General features: G+C 37.8%; 1 protein-coding gene across 1 annotated transcript in view; it reads right to left on the reverse strand.

The window, feature by feature from the left end:
* Positions 1-14,684, reverse strand: part of fam110b (family with sequence similarity 110 member B) — a 44,193-nt gene extending 29,509 nt beyond the window's left edge. The window contains exon 1 of the mRNA XM_067453083.1: positions 14,541-14,684. The gene's annotated coding sequence lies outside the window, so the exon portion shown is untranslated. The remainder of the gene's footprint in view (positions 1-14,540) is intronic.
* Between the last annotated feature and the right edge of the window lie 495 nt (positions 14,685-15,179).

Consider the following 15,179-nt stretch of genomic DNA (forward strand, 5'->3'; position numbering starts at 1 on the left):
CAGTGCTAAACTCCCATCACTTGCTGACGTGATTTATTGCAGGTCTGAATCTGAATAATCCTTTCATGGTCATTTATAAAGAGATTAATTCTGGCAGTCATCCATCCAGACAGACAATAATACAGATATCTCTGCTCCCCACCCCTGAACCACAAAGTCTTTAATATTTAGCAAGGCTGAATTACAAATGTAGGTAATGACAAAGAGAAATCAGTCTTGCTCAAACAGTTGTTTGCAACAACAACAAAAAAGTAATAAAAAACACCTTTGGGAACTCTGCATTCATTTGTAATAATACTAATAATGAGTATGTTAAAATACCACCACCATCAAAGCTACAGTAAACCACCACAAGATACTCACGTGATGAATTTCCCTGTGAAATCCACACAGAGATCACACATTTCCAAAGTTGGCGTACAAGGAAGCACAGAATCACAGTACACATCTTTCGACATACTTCATAGTCCTATAACGGTGGCAGCAGAATGACAGTGTCCTTCAAACTAAACTAAATCTTACAACTGACTGGATAGACCATCCAGGTCCTCAATCAACTTCTATTAGTCTAATACAGTCTGACTGCCTTACTTAATTACAGGTCCACATTGAACTGCTTACCCTCTTTCCTTAAGTGGGGAGACCCTAATCTTCACTTTAAAAAACATTCTTGTCATAAACACTTCATGAAAGTGCAATATGTTGTTGCAGGACCATGTTTAGGTCAAGAGGCCCACAGAAACATAACCTAATTGCAGTTCATAAGCAGCGCCGAACGCATAGAGTTGAGAACTATCTTAATCGCATCAGTGGAGATTGGCCAGATTTCAATGGGATTACAGTGTCATCACCGATCTCACTGCCACAGAAAGTTTAGATTAAAAAAACAGATACACAGGGACACTTTTTAATGACCTTGGGCCAGACGGTAACGACAACTGACCAATGAGAGAAAAGATATGCTAAGGTTGAGATGAATCGTTAAGCAATTTAATCTCTACATTTATGATGTTATATAAGGCAAAGCACAGAAAGAAGTACTTGGGAAAGAGTAAAAAAAAATGGCATCAGAGACAGTGATTCAAATGCAATGTTTAACAACATCTAGTGAGTCACTTGGAACTGTGTCTACAAATTACAACCATCTTAATGACCAACCAACAACAACAAAAAAATGGCTTCATAAATATACCAAATAATCAGGGATGGGTGACTATGGTGAACTTGTTTTCTAAACATGTTTTGGGCAAACTGACTAATACATTTTTTTTTTTTTGCACACCCTTATACTATAAATAATGTATTAATGTAAATGCAAAGTGGTTTGTTTAAAGGGATAGTTCACCCAAAAATGTAACTTCTGTCATCATTTACTCACCATCATGTCATTGAAACGTGCATACATGATTGGGTGCAGAAGAGCACTGGCCTCTGCTATGATTTTATTATTCAAATTGCTTAAAACGACACAATGTAATTTTTGGACCTCTAGCTGTTAATTTCATACAACAGTGTCTTAATTTCATCAAATTAACTTTTATGAGTACATAGAACTTTCTTTTTTATTACAATTGACAAAACTAACACATTTTAAGTAAACTGAATTGTTTAGTTGGTTTTCAGTTTTATGAATTTGTTTATTTTAATTTAGAAAAACTTAAATGTAACATACTGGGATAGGATTTCTAGGATTCTAGGATTTTGCTTTGCTATGACACTGGAAAAGGAGAGTAAATGCTAAAATTAAGTGTTATATAATGTTTTTTGTGCAAGATTAATGTTAGCTGAGAGATTTAGTAGAGTTTAATGTTTAGCTATGCTAATTTAGAAGAGTTTCTGTTATTTTGGGTTTTTTGTAGGGTTACCAACATAGTGATGTGTGAAGCATGAGCTTAGTTTAAAAAACAGGTATCTTAAATGTTGTGTATTGCCGTACTCATTCAGAAATTGCTATATTGCGCTATACATTTATCACAGAAGTGTGTTACTAATTAGCAAGTGTGACGGGAGGGGCACACGACAGAAACCGTGGGTGTGGTGTCAGCCCTCGAAGAGGCATTTATTTACCTAAACATAAACTGTTCACAAACGGGGAATTGACAAACACAACAGGGGATCTGGTATCCTCGGTGCGACATGAACTGGTCCCGGAAGGGTAGTGAATGGATAGAATGGGTCCAGGAAAGGGGCGAGGTCTGGCGGTCGCACACGCTTCTCCCTGGTCCGAGGCACGAGGGGCTGCGGCTTCGATGCAGCGGCTCGTCCTCTTCAGCCTCCAACATCGAGGGGAAGAGCGGCCCGGTATACTAGCCCTTCAGCGGCGTTACATGAGCACTTCCATTCTGGACGGCATGTGAGTCCTTCCGCGCTCCCCTCCTGGACCTACAAGGACACCAGTGTGTATGCACAAGGGGAGAGGCCGGTCTCCTGGAGAGGTACGCTCAGCATTTAACAGTGGGGTTGATGAGACTTCATCACACTCAGGTGTGCCTCATCACTCAATAATTTCAGCTGCCATCCTCTCTCTATCACCCACACCAGTCGGGAACCTGGTAAAAGGCGGTGCTTTCAAGGACGGGGTGGCGCTGATTATGGGGGAGAGGCAGTCGCTCCGTCACACAAGTTAAAGTTTTAGTTCACCCAAAAATTACATTTATGTCATTAATGACTCACCCTGATGATATTACACACCCGTAAGACCTCCGTTCATCTTCAGAACACAGATTAAGATATTTTATATTTAGTCCTTGAGAGTATCCAAGTGTATGCACACCATACTGTCCATGACCACAAAGGGAATAAAAACATTGTCAGAGTAGTCCATATTCCATATTCTCGCGCGTGGATGATCTGAAAACACCAATAAACAAGTAAGCTGCATTTTATCAATCTCCATTTGAGATGTTTTGCTTAGTTTCATTTAGTCGGAATTTGGTCCAAAATAAGTCAATAAGTCAATTGACTTATGAAATAAGTCAATCAGAGCAGAGCTCAGCATTAATATTCATGACTCTTCCAAATAAGGTAAAAACAGAGCATTACATCCTAGGGACAATTTATAGGGTTGTAAATAGACCTGTAAAACTGTATCTGGACAATTTTTTCCCTTAAATATGCCACATACACTCTATGTAGATATCAGAGAACAATTTAACATATTGTTTCAAATCATTCTAGGGCACCTTTTAACGGTAATGAATCAGCGGATTGATTCATGATTCGGATCGCCAATGTCACGTGATTTCAGCAGTTTGACACGCAATCCGAATCATGAATCAACATGGACAGTAAAGTGTGCCTACACTTGGATACACTCTCGGACTAAATATAAAATATCTTAATCTGTGTTCTGAAGATGAACGGAGGTCTCACGGGTGTGGAACGACATTAGGGTGAGTCATTAACGACATAAATTTCATTTTTGGGTGAACTAACCCTTTAACATTTACTGAATTAGCTAGGTAAAGCTAGCAAAGTTTACTACGAAAAAATTAAGTTGATATTACATGATAATTTTAGGTGAAATGTATGAGGTTAACTTACTCAAATATTTCAAGTTGTGAAAATCTGTCAGTTCTGCTCACTTAAACTTTGAATTTCTTCAAACTTTAAAAAGCAACTTTAAAAATGTATGCAACTGATTGCCTCATATTTTTTGGTTTATATTTTACAAGTTACTTGCGTTGTTTTGGTAACTAAGTTGTGCTAAGTTGTGGTAACTAAGTTGTGTAATAGCTCCACTATTCTCCACAGATAAATGTTATGTCTTGAGGTGCACAGTGCCTATGGCTATAGATGATTGTCTTAATCGATACAAGTGTCAAAACTCTCCCACTAACAAAAGAAAGTTAAGCAGAAAGTTAAGTCTCGTGAGCAGATAAGCAGCTTATATAGCAGCTTAGACCAAATCAGATTTGACATTGTTACGAAAATAAACTTTTTTTAACCTAGTCAATACACAAATGTAATGCTATGCAAACTCCTTTTCAACTTAAGGTTTTGTTGTGGCTTCAAGCTACTACAACACCCTTCCACTGTATAGAAATAGCTTGATGTCTTTATTTACAAAAATAACAAACACACACAGATGGATGACAGAAGTATGCAGTTGCCTGCTAGGTTGGGATGGATTACTTTTTCACCAAAACCAATTGGAAAACAATCAGAAAGCCATGTGTACTTTTTTGTATCTGACAAAAACTTGAATGATTTCTTAAGTGTTGGTCATAAGTCAAAATTGAATTAATTAGTTTGAATTAGCCCTTTTTTGTTCAAAATGAATAAAGACGATTCTTCATCCAATCATTCTTCCATAAAGTAGTTTCAACTATGGTTCGATTACCATAGTGAACCATAGTCAAACCCACTTTAAGTAAAAAATAAAAAGTGCCTGGGACAAACGCTGTCAAGATGAGAAGGTGTAGCCAAGTTATGTCTGTGTCATTATTCCAACATTATCTTCATAACTTCTACAAAATAAAAAGTTTACCCCTCAGAAAAATGAACTTTCATCTCGTCATAATTATTGCCTGCTGTGAGCACGGCGCGCACTCTGAAATTGCAAAATGACATTTTTCATTTGATCGATTCATGGAAAGGTTTATGCCACCCCACTCAAACCACTCTAACTCAAACTATATTATTTATAGTTTGATTACGGATATTTGTGTCATGTTCGAATGCATATTCGAATATCCAATAAAAAGTGACAGCCCTACTTCTGTTACACTTTTACAAGAACAAAACACAGACTGGCTTATCCACCTGGCGAGCTATTGGCGGGTTTAACCACTGATGTTTTACGAGCGCTATATTCCGATATAAATGTGGAAGTACAGACTGAATTGTTAGGCACTCTGCAAAATATTTCTAAGCACATTCAAAAAAATCGTTGTGACTCAAATGGCACTATAGTGGGACGTCCATTTGTACTTGCTTCCAAAAAGTAGGTCCTACCATTGGAACATATCTTTCAATGGGTCAAACAGCTAGAAACATTGCCACCATTACTTTGAAAACTCTCATCTATCGCTGATCTGAAGATTCTGTGTTTGAGCTCTCAACCAATGATACACTGGAGGACTACACAAGGTTGTCCCGGCTGTTTTGATGCGTTTATGGTGCACAAGCAGCATAGCAGGTTGTCACGAGAGAGAAAGGTTTGATATGGAGCACATTAAATATCGAAATGGGGAAATCACCCATTTAAAAAAAAAGAGAGAGTCTGCAAATGCAAAAACAAATGCAATAGAGCTCATAATAAAAAGAGAATCAACACTGGCTTGGCTTTTTAGTGAAGGCTAGCCTAGAACTGATGGATAACAGATACATTACCATATGTAACTCTCTAACAGAGTTCATTGTAAAGCCTTATCAATTGTGAAGGGTCATATCATAATGTTTTTTGTAGTGTTGTGTTGTGTTGGAACTTATTTTCAAGGAAGTACCGTGTCTACAAATGGGTATAGCTACATTAACATCTTCAGCTAGTCAGCTTGAGAAACAAGTTAACATCAAGGGGAAATGATGACCATTTTCATTTGGGGGGGGGGGGAGGCTATTCAAGTGTAGTCTATTCAAAGGATTGGGGAGAGAATATTTCATTATTAATTTTTTTTATTTTTTAAATAAAAAACAAACATGTATGTTTGTTCACAGGCAAAATATCTGCATTTTTCTGCTAATACCATGCCACCAGAGAGAACTGGATGTGCCACCATGTAAATTGACATTTGGATTGAGTGCTAATGCACTGCCACTTGAATAGACCCTGGGGGTTAGGAACAATTTTACCCTGACCAGGATTGACTCAAGCCAACTAAACGATTTGAGCATATATACACAACCTACAGGGTGCATTAACTGGACAAACCACCATGTATTTGCTACTAGATGTCCAGCGGACAAGCTAGAAGTCACTTTAACAATCTCACCCCATCACATAACAGCCCATACCATGAGGGTCATCAAAAGGATACTGCACATTGCATATAATGTACAGCTGCTGTTAGCAGCAACTAGCTGACGTAGCCATTGCTGAAAGTGAAATATTCCAAAATGTAGCACAAACAGTGCCAAGTAAATAAGCACCTGAAATGAGATGCCAACACAGACAGTAATTCATCCTTCTCTAGTCTAGCACACTCTGGACGACATGAAATAGGTCACCATTTGAGCGTTGTGCTTGGCCCTCCGCCAATGCTCCCAACTATTCGCCTATCCTCTTCTCTTTTTTTAATTCCTTTATTGTTGATCTCTGTCAAAGCAGTCATGAGAACGCAAGATGGCAGATGATGTAGACTGCAGACATTTTATTCATTTAGCTAGACATGCAGCACTAATAAGCGAGTGATCGGGAGATTTTTCATTTTAGGATGAACCCTTGAGAATTTAAGTGTTTCTAAAATGGAGGGTGATTGTGCTTCTCTCACACATGTAAGGCTAATCCTATTGTTATTGTTGAAAATGTCTGGAGACTGAACTATGAAAGAATATGGGAAATAATGTGTTCAAAATTCTCACAAGATCAAATGTTAAAATGGGTGGATAAAACACCACCACGGCATGTTTAACTACGTAATGAAGAGCCCATACCCCAAATATGAACACAAATCACAGGTTCATGCTTTTCATCCTATCCAGAGGATTTGGGTCACATTTTAATCCTGCAGTCAGACAAACAGTCCAGCAGTTAATTACTTTAACTTAACATTACTTGTTTAATGTACTCTGCTTATTTACATAATTTACATTCAAATAGATAATAATAAATGAAACATTTCATATTTTAATGTAAATTAAACAATTTATGAGCGCTTCTTTAATACAGACACTTAAATGTCCAAGGGGTTGATTTATATTAAAACCTTTTTTTCATTTTGTAGTATGCTGGTCAAATTAAAATTGCCTAGGAAACTTTATGCCATGCATTTATTTATTTTTTCTACTTTTCAAATGGCTTCATATAGATGCTAAATTACATAATAAAAATATATATTTTTTATAACTATGATAACCTAAACAAAGCGTGAATTAAACCCAATTTCAATGCGCGTTCAATGTTTACTAATTTTTAAACCCACGGTTCAACAGACCAAAAACAACAATTTTGCACCAATAAGACTACAATGCTAGCCTGGATGCCAGCCGAACTTAGCCCCGCCCACAAAAATTTTAGGTCGGGCAATTGGGTCTGGCCTTGAGGAGTAAGGAGGATAGAGGAGTAATTATCCCCGAACAGAAACTGTTCGGACCAATGAAATCATCAGGGCCGCCTTTAGACGATGACGGACAGATGATCAACAGTAACGTAATCATGCACGTCATCAAAGGGGCTTGGATTATATTTGTTTGAATCCTAAACGGAGAGCTTGTTTGTATCTGCATTCACCATCTCAATCAAACAACACTGGCAAAGATCGTGTATTTCAGCCTGATTTCAGTGCGCGTGCAGACAGGGTTGCCAAGTTTTTACAACAAAGCGCGCCAACTACTAGCCCTAATAGCTTCTCGGGGGGTTCTCCGGGGTAAAAATGGCGTTTAGGGGGTAAAATGTGTGTTATTTTGGCAAGGTTGCCTGCTAAAATTCGCACTCATGGGTCTATATATCACATAATAGTCGCTTCAACACGCAGAAAAAACACGGACTTGGCAACACAGTGCAGTTGAACTCTGTTGACATTTGACAATGCGTCACTTCGCTGCTCTGATTGGTTGTAGGTCTATCCAATTGATGTCTTTCCTGGTTCGGTTGAAACACGCCTCATAATCACAGCCCAATGGAGCAGTTTCAGACTCATATTCTGACTAGAATTGAGTATGACCACGTCAGGCTACTACAATGCATGCCTAAAATGAAATATGAGCCAAGAAAAATAAAATAAAGAATTTGTTTATTTCACTATTTCACATTTATTGCATGTCTTTCCAATCAAGATTGATTTTAGTCAAATGATGCAAAAGGTGAGGAAATAGGATTTAATTGTGTGTATTTAGGATACATAAAATGAAATTATTCTTTGGGATAATCCAAACAATACAATTTCTACCACTTTCATTTCCACTGAATGATTTGAGATCCTAAATTCCACCTGAACAAAATACATTTTTCAACATTGTTAGTTGACATCTGAATAAGTTTAGCTTGTATCCACAAAGGCAGCAGAAAATGGCAATACTTGAAGAAACACCCTTATGTGATTGTTGTTTATTAGAAAGAATTCCAATGTAAGCAACTGCTGTGAAATGAGTTTTGAGGGAAGTGTTTACAAGCAAAATATTGGTTTGGTGTGAATGGCAATACAAACATTCATTACACACTGATTACTGAGATCATAACAGTGAAAACTATTCCCTGCTCTGTGTCCGTATCCATCACCTCGCACTTAGCCAATAAAATCAGGATATTATAACTCTGCCTCAAATAAAGACAATCACCCAGGCAGAGACGTAATTAATGATCTCTAATAATTCTCCGGAAGTGAGAGAAGGAATGTGACCTGGCAACTAACACCAGTTCCCAGTGTGTGTGCCATCTGCTGTGGAGCACCTCCATAGGGCTGCTTTCATCAACACCTTCTGTTGAGCCGTTCACACTCGCAGCAGTGTGGCCTTAATCCTCCTTCAGCTGACCCAGCGTTGGGCCACTTTAATTGCAAAAATATTTCTCAGGAGCCTGTAAACAAGTTGCAATCACTATCCCTATGATATACGCCGGCAAGGCCTGAGCTGGAATAAGTGCTGAGAGATTCAATAAAGGCCTGATCTGCTGTGCTTGCGAAAGGATTTTATTTGTCGATGCATTCTGTAAATTCAAAGCAATATTTAGTAACAGGCCCTGTAAAATGTCTGCAGTAGTTATGTAAGAACAGGGCAGCTAAATCTATCAGCCCAAAACAGGACATTAGAAAAGCAATAAAACCATAGTTATGGATTAATGGAACTGGGGTTGTAGCCATATTATTTTCAGGATTGTGCAAGGCCTGGTTGTTGCGTTAGTGTGTTGTCCAAGAGATGCTGTGTTCTCCACCCCAGATCAAAAAACACCTTTTTTCGGCCTTCCTATGGCAGACAAACTTACAGTAGTTAAAATGTATTTTTAACATTTCTCACCAATTTTCTAACAACTACATTCTGAACCATGCTGTTTGATGCAGGCTGGGGCACGAGGCGATGTTTTTTTTTGTTCATTTTTTGACAGAAAATAGTGATACTTGCAATCATAATGCAACAAGGAATGCATTTGAATACGCAAAAAAGGGCTACTGAGGTATTTTTCCACAGCAACAGGAAGAAAAAAACGATGTTGTACAAAGAAAAAAAACAAAGGTTGCAGTAATTCACTGTTTTAAAAACTGAATCATTGAATCATTCATTCAGAAACGTTGATTCTTTCAGGAACAAAACATGTTGCTCAGAGATGGTTCTGATGTGGCTTGGTTTGAGCAAAAAATATATAATAATATTACATTTGCAATGCCCTGTCAGGGGGAAAAAAGCACTTGTTCATGTGATAGCTATATCTTTATAAATATAAAAATCATGAACTCATTATTGGGCTGTTCTTCCCCCAGAACTTGATTTTTGGAGGCATGCGTTTTTCTGGCTATCACCAGACCAAGCTCAATTTAAGATGACTCTGACTATGCAATTGGATAGTCCTTTAACCAATCAGACCACAGGAGGCGTGATTAACAGGCATTGTGTTAAGCCCGCCAATAGTGCGCCAGGTGGATAAGCCAGTCTGTAACTGGTTCCCACAAAAGTGTAATAGAAGCAGTAGAAATGAATGTTGCAGGCTGAAATCAAATCGCCGGCAGATCAGGCTGAGTTTACCCAGTCTAGGCATGCGTGTTAATTTTTATGACATTTTTGTAATTCCATTTTCAGAAAGTAAACTATAAGATTAAAATGGTTTAATAAGAGAAAAGGCTTGTAGCCCACTTACAATTTACAATTTAATTCCTTACAAAAGGTTTACAAATTTAAAATGTATTGATTTATTTATAAAAGTTGTGTTGCATTTATAAACCTGTGAAAACAGCACCCCTACTTCCCGTGCCACTGGACGCAGATCAGATGTTATAAATGACAGTTATAACATCACATCTAAAATATAACAGAGGTATACAATAAAGAATTACCACTAAAAAAATGCACAAGTTGAGCTTGGGAAAGACTTCTTCTTGACTATCATTATCGGGCTCGGGCTCGAACTGATACTGCAAAACTGACGTATTAGTAAGTGTGCCATAGTTAGTGTGGTTACAGTAGGGTTAGCGGCACCTCAGGAATCATCTGCAGCTGATACTCGTTGGGTATGCTGAGGGGCGTTCCATGTCTGATACATGCTGTATGTGGTAGACAACCATAACCAGCTGACAAATCAGCGCAGACTACGATTTTCAGAAGGCGGGTTTTAATTAAATAAATCTTAACAAAAACAGAGCATTCAGACAGAAGGAGAAAACAGGTCCTGCAACACTATAAAATATAAGAAAAATTATATTTGAGTTTTTTGATCATCAAGTTATCTAAATGTACTCTTGTAGATCCCATAAACAAAATGATTAACCTGTAAATGTGTATTATAGCAAATGAGCAAAACTAGACAAATTAGATCAAATTAGCCAATAACCAATATAATACAATTATAGTGTGTATCCCTATTTGATTTATAAATAAACTTATATTTAAAGATAAACGAAATAAACTTCTTTCTAACAAATCAAATATATTGCCAAAAATAAAATTTATACTTTATTGCAGTGGGACTAGTGAAAATATCATCAAGTCAAGCACTTAATCTAAATTACTGACCTTAGTGGATCAACAGAAGAAAAAATACATTATTGTTGAACCCTGAAGACTAAAAAATTAGTGATAGTAATGCATGCAGGCAAACGAGTGGTTGTTCTGCTGACAGCACACCTGTCTGTTGTGACATACAAGCAATCTACTCTAAGGACCCTTTAAAGCAGGCCAGTGGCACGTCCTGAACAAAACAGCGAGTGTGATGCCTACGTACCCACGTGCACACAGACACAAACACACGCCACGCCTGGGCACATTACAAAGGCCTGCTGGGGGTCAGGCTATGCATCTGCGGCCCCTATTGATGTGAAGAATCAGACAGATGGGCCTAAACCACCCCTGGAGAATAAACAATACAAAGGCAACATTAAACCACAATAACGCCACTAATAACTACTCGGTCAGGGGGCATCCAAACTAGTTAGTTTTGTTGTGAAATCGGTCAAGCTAATGGCCATGTTAAATAGATATTGATTAGTCTTCATTAAAAATCTCACAAAACAAACAGTCTATTACATCAAAACACATTTAAATGTAAGGGTGGTCGATATACCGGTATATACGAACAACCGGAATTTTGGACTACCGTCTCAGTCTCTATTGTGGATCAACGGTTAAATACATGTGTTCTCGTAAATGAACATAGACAGCTGAGGAAAAAAAAAAGAATTGCGCAACAGAAACCGTGCGTTCAATCTTAAAGTGCCAGCAGCCTAACAAAACTGTTGTCATCAGTGTCATTGATGTTAAACAAAAGAGAACATTTAAAGGACTGCATGACAGACACACATGGGCTGCATGAAGGGAGGAGTCTAAAAGAAAAGCTGAGTGAATTCTACCAAATTTTGCAATGGCAAAAAGAGGCAGGCAGTTTAAAAGATGATATAACCACTGGATTTAATTACCCTCACGATTTATCCTGTGACTCACCGTTCATACTGTGAGAAGACTGAAAATACCCAAGACTTTCCACGTGAACAACAAATCTCGCCCTGAATGACCCGCTGGATCATCTGCTCAAATTATGATCCAATCGCAGCTGGCTCGACCATGTAATGCAAGGTGCCAATATGATGTCAAAATCTGACAGCTATTCATAGACTGCTCTGCTGTTTTTAAGACAATTCCTCAGCCAAAGAGGAGACTGTACTAAAGCCCTTTATTTCCTCAAGCCCTGAGAGGAGTGCTGACAAAAACTCTTAACTGCATTTTCATCTGTTACCTCTAAACGCAGCTCATTTCCGCATCTCTGCTGAAGTCATCATGGCATTCCTCATATAATCATGGCTTTACAATCCCATGACACAGTTCCAGCTCTGAGCTTTTCATTCCACATCCCTTATTACGCCGCTGAAGAAGACAGTGTGCTACATTCCTGTTGTGTTATTAAGAATTCTGTAGGTTTGATCTAATGTAGCTTCACTAGCTTGTAATCAAAATGCAAAAAAGACCAAACAGCCTAACTAAAAGGCATGAAGTTAATCAAGAATTGTGTGCCCCACAAAATAATATCGTAAAAAATTAACAAAACTATTATTAAATTAACCAAATGTTTTATATGAATGTTTTGTGTTTTATGTGAAATATTAATATGGCATATATATGTGCCAAAATAGAGTGAGTCTGCTTGTACAAACATTCTTTAAGATAAGACGCATTCAAAAACATTTTCACTTCCCTTTTAAAGTTGATGTAATGGAAAATTAAAGGGTTAGTTCACCCAAAAATGAAACTTATGTCATTAATGACTCACCCTAATGTCGTTCCACATCTTCGGAACACAGTTTAAGATACTTTTTATGTAGTCCGAGAGCTTTTCTGTTCCTTCATGAAAGTGAATGCACACTATACTGTCCATGTCCAGAAAGGTAATAAAAACATCCTCAAAGTTGTCAATATTTGACATCAGTTGGTTAATTAGAATCTCTTGTTGAATCAGAGTATTAATTCATGATTCGGATCACCAATGTCACTCGATTTCAGCAGTTTGACACGCAATCCGAATTATGAATTAATCTGCTGATTCATAACCATTTGAATATTTATTTGAGCATTGTCTTCTCTTCCTGGTTTGTTTTGAACAAACCAGGAAGAGAAGACAATGCTGAATAAAGTCATAGTTTTTGTGATTTTTGGACCAAAATGTATTTTCAATGCTTAACTAACTGATGTCACATGGACTGTATAGTGTGCATTCAATTTCATGAAGGAACAGAAAAGCTCTCAGACTAAATATAAAATATCTTAAACTGTGTTCCGAAGATGAACGGAGGTCTCACGGTTGTAGAACGACATTAGGGTGAGTCATTAATTACATAAATTGCATTTTGGGGTGAACTAACCCTTTAACAGATCCTTTCTTCCATATTGTGATGTACATCCGGTTGAATTGGCATATCGAAAAAGAAAAAACTTGGTTCTAAAAATCAGTTCAGATCTGAACGTGAGCTCAAGTTGATTGTGAGAAAGAGGTGGGTTTAAGCAAACTAAATTATTGGAGAAGTCAACAGAGAAGTCTGTCGTTTCACTGGAAGATCGATATTTTAATTTGTAAGAATTACGTGGGTTAAAAAAAAAGATGAAATGTGTGTTTGGAGTATGTAGTGAATTTCCATTTCATAATGTCATGCAGACTTTAAAGGTTAATAAGCCTATGTTTTCACCCTAAGTATGCCAATGTTGTCTTCCTGCTAACCATGACCTGAGACCCACCGGTTGAGTTTAAACTGACTATTTTTTACTGAGGGAGCCAACAAAGACGGCATTTAAAAATGACGGCAGTTTGTTGTTCTCAAAACAAGCATTAGTCTGCGGTTGCTCAAATCGAATGACCTAATATAGTGAGATTTTGGCTGATGACTAATGCTCAAAACAAGAATTTTGAGATGCATGTGCGAGCCAACCTTATGACCATCCTCTTAAGAAGCTATCCTAATCCAAACAGACAGCAGACTCAAGTCAAACAGACTTTAAATCTGGTTTGAGCAGCTGTATGTTATACAAGTACTTATAAACACAACAGGTCACCAGTGCCACATTTTGCATTGCAACGACAGGCACCGTGTCAAACCTGGGATCTATGAATGACTTAGACAAGCTGTCATTACGGCTTGTCTGATTCCCTGGAATGATCCAAGACATAAGCAACATCTTAACAGTACAACATTTAAGCGACAAGCACAAGGAGGGGGACCAAAGAACAAGGCATTTCTGATTCTATGTGCTTGGCATGCTGGAGTGGAACTACATTAGTAACAGTCCTGATAGACAATCAATAGCACACTCATCACATTACAAGAAGCCAGACTCATGCATATACATTATCAGACAGTTACAATGGAGAAAAATAAGATATATATGGGGGGAAAGCCTGCTATTACTTGAAGCTATTTTCTGTCTGCTCTGTAATCCATGCGGTTTCATGACAACAGCAAGATTTCCATCTTTTGCTGCAAAATGCAGTTAGGATGAATATTATAATGCAAACACTAGCTATATTGAGCGAATGGTTCTTTAGCTTATATATCCAAATCCCTGAAGATGAACGCAAAATCACATGCAACATGTCATTGGCAGGGTTCATATCCATGGAATTTGGACGTCTGGAGTTGAACAATAGGTGAGGGATGCTTTACTGTTATTGAATGGGCTGTTATAAGGTCTAAAGGGACACTGACGCATCCCAAATGCAGCGTGAAATAAAATGATATTGAATACAAAGAACTTACCTTTAGGATCTGCGCGTGAAGACTTCAAATGAATGAGGATGCTGCAGTATATTTCCTTGCTCATTCGCAGTCGACTGGAGCTGAAAACCTTCCGTTGGGCAGCACCTACCAGCTTATTGAATCCCACTGCATCATGAGCCTCGGAGCCAGAATAGACCGTTGTGCGAAAGAGGGGGGGTCAAACATACTATATCATTTTCCGTTAACATAATTAGTTGAGCTCTAGTTTTACAGTAGAAAAAAAAGTATACTTTTAATAACACGTAGCTTAAATATACGATAAATACACTCGTTGTACAGTGACCTTTCAGTTTTAAATGAACAGTTCCCCCCTGTTCGCAAAATACTGCGGTCCAATTTTCTTAAAGGGACCTCTACGTTTGCCACATTCAGCTGATAAGCGCAGTTTGTGGTCCATTACATGAAATGTCAAGCATAAATAATGAACTTGACCTCTGGGTAAAATTATTAGGGTTAAGCCTGATATTTTGGAAAGGTGTTTCCGTTTTCTGTCAACTGCATTTTGATATTTTTAAGAAAATAGATCACTAGTGCTACTAAGGCTACTTAATGCTTATGCCTATATGCTACTTTTAATTATTTATTTATTAAATTACACCTGGTTTAATTGCCCAAATC

This window comes from Pseudorasbora parva, chromosome 9 (assembly GCF_024679245.1).
Source record: "Pseudorasbora parva isolate DD20220531a chromosome 9, ASM2467924v1, whole genome shotgun sequence".
Taxonomy (NCBI): Eukaryota; Metazoa; Chordata; class Actinopteri; order Cypriniformes; family Gobionidae; genus Pseudorasbora; species Pseudorasbora parva.